The sequence below is a fragment of the Galeopterus variegatus genome, unplaced genomic scaffold (genome assembly GCF_000696425.1).
Source record: "Galeopterus variegatus unplaced genomic scaffold, G_variegatus-3.0.2 Scaffold1532, whole genome shotgun sequence".
Taxonomy (NCBI): Eukaryota; Metazoa; Chordata; class Mammalia; order Dermoptera; family Cynocephalidae; genus Galeopterus; species Galeopterus variegatus.
In genome coordinates this window covers 262,833-265,646 of record NW_007727643.1, presented here as the reverse complement: position 1 = coordinate 265,646, position 2,814 = coordinate 262,833, and positions in this window count along the sequence as shown.

Sequence of the window (2,814 nt, the reverse complement as noted above, 5' to 3'; positions counted from 1 at the left end):
TCCCCATTTTCTCTCCTACATGTTGGAAAATTATGCTTTGGTACTTCTCGAGATTCCCTTAAAATTATAGCAATATAATATTTTAATGACAGTTTCTGGGAAGAGATATCCTTGAGTGATTTTAAAGTTAGGTCCCTGTGCCTCTCAAGTAATATGAATTTGGCCCCACCAACATATGGCACATAGCACCTAGCGTGGGATCCCAGTTTCTTTCTGGGACAAATACATTATCATTCACAGTCCAGGATGACTTACGTGCCACCAAACCACTTCCCAGACTACAGATCTGGGTTTCTCAGGACAGTGGCCAGGTGCCCAGTACCAGCTGCGTGAGTTCCAGACTCCTTCCTTAGGTATGACACACCTTGTCCTGATGTCTCCCTATCTTCAACTTCTCATGACTTTAGTTTTTAGTTTCCTCCTTGTTTCTGGCATCTGGAATTTTCACTTCTTGCTTTTGTACTTACATATTTTTAAAAATTTTTATACATTCTATCCATAATTTATCTTGTTTCAGGTGGGAAGGTGGTATCTAAGGTTAGTTCAATACATCCATCTGAATTTGTGTTATAAAACCAGAACTTTTGTAAAATTTAGAAAATTTGCTATTTCAGCTTGGAAGAGCCTTGCATACAAACCCCCTTACCATTACAGAATACTTCTATTACAGCATATGGGACGTGGTGATGTGATATAACTAAAAATCCTGTCAGTAGGTAGACAGAGTATTTCATTAGATGTCTAGAAATTTATGTCTGAGTTTTAGTGCCATCAGTAACTTTGTGACTTTGTAAGTCACTAAATCTGTCTGAATTAAATTTTTTCCCCTCATTTAATGTAGCTTGTGGTACCTCTACCTATCTACTATTTCAAAGAATTTCCTTGAATATTAAATGGAAGATTAAAAGAACAGATTACATAAGTGAAAGTGCTTAAATTTTTTAAAGGTATCTATAGACAGGTAATTATTACTATCAGTGTCATTACTCATGACTAGTTATCTACATCCATTAAAGAGAAGAGTTAAAACTCCTGGAGGGTAATAACTATATTTCAACTACTCTACAGCTTGAAGCATAGTGCCCTAAGCAGAATAGATACTTAAATATGGATGGATCAATGTACACCAAAAAATCCATAGCAAAATTTATAGACTAGTTTGTTATTTGTGTTGGGAAGTTAATACATTTAGCTTTAGATCCCATGCCATCAGTTGAGGTATTTGGTCAGGAGATATTGTCAGGATATTGCTCCCCAGAGTAGAATTCAAGCACATCCAAACATATTTTCAGTTATTGGTAGACACTTAAGCTTTTAATGATGGGTAAAAAAAAAAAAACTTATTCAGAATGAAATGATTGCCCTTGATAGCTGAAGTGTGGTAAAGCCTTAAATAATATATTAACTAATTGCTTCTCCTCTCTGGTGTTTGCTGTTAATGGCTTTTAATTGTGACATATAAATTTCAATTCACTTGTCCCCAGAATCCAGAAAACAGTGAAGGTAAACGTGGTGACCACTACCAGCCTCAGGAGTTAGTGAGGTACACTTGTGTTTCACCTCTTTGTATGATATAAATTGAATTCCCTGCATGAGTCCTTCAGACAAGTTCTTTATAGCAGAAACCCAAAGGGAGAAAGCTGATTGCAGCAGCTATCCTGGGCCATCTTTCTGAATGAGCTATTGCCCAGTACTGTCAAAAATGTGCTTGTGGAATCTCAATGTGGTTTTTGGTCCCAGTGGGATATCGTAGGCACAAGCTTTGCCAGCAGGACAAAAGGACAATATTAAGGTTTCTCCAAAATGTGGGAAGCCATCAAGGCAGCTGAAGCCATAACTAGTTTGACTTGACCGGCACCGTAAATTATTCCTTGAAGGGAAGGTCAGAATCCCCATCACCTGGCGGGTGAAGGAAGGTTGTTACCACCTGCCCGACTCGACTTGTTTAAGCTCCATTCTGGTGAACCCAGCCAATGCTCTTTCCAGTCCAGCAAGCATTCCCTTCTTCTAGTCACTCTCTGCATTGCTATTAAAATGCCATCTATTTCATATCAATCTCCTACTCAAAGATGCACAATGCCTCCCCACTGTTCCGCATCTAAACTACATATTCCATATTCAGAGCTATCAGCCACATGGTTCTGGGTTCGGTTCTGGTTCCGGTTCATCTCCCCCACACTAACTCCCACCACGGGCCCTTGCTCTGTCAGCCTGCTTTATATAGGGACCTCCATGTGTTCTTATTCTCTCCTGCATGCCTTGGACTCCTCCAGCAAAAGAGGTTCTTCCTTCACCTCCGCTTATCTGAATCATTTTCAGACTGAAGACATGTCCTCCTCTATTTGGAAAGTTTCCTCTTTTTGAACAAGTTCTCAGCTTTAGAAGGCCTCACTTGGAACCATGCAGGATGAAAGACACCGTTCTAGACATCCAGAATCACCTGGGGTTGTGTTTTGCAGCCAGATGGCATTCATATTCTGAATTCTACACCTCTTCCAAAGCTAGTTCAAATCCCACCTTTTCCAGCCCATCCCAATGAGATCTCTTTTCTCAGTGGTTATAAATCTCATAAGTTTAAGATAAGAAGATAAAACATAAAAGCATGTCTGTATCAATATTTCCTAAGCCTGAGAAACATTATCAACCTCTCCAGTGGGGAAAAAGAAAATTTTTTGTATCCCTAATGTTAAATTATTTTTATAATGATACTTAAAATATACAAACTTATAATAAGGTACAAATCTTTTACAGTTTTATTTCATATTGTAGGGAAAATATAGAAAAATGGTGAGGGCCTCTCAGATGTTCAGAATC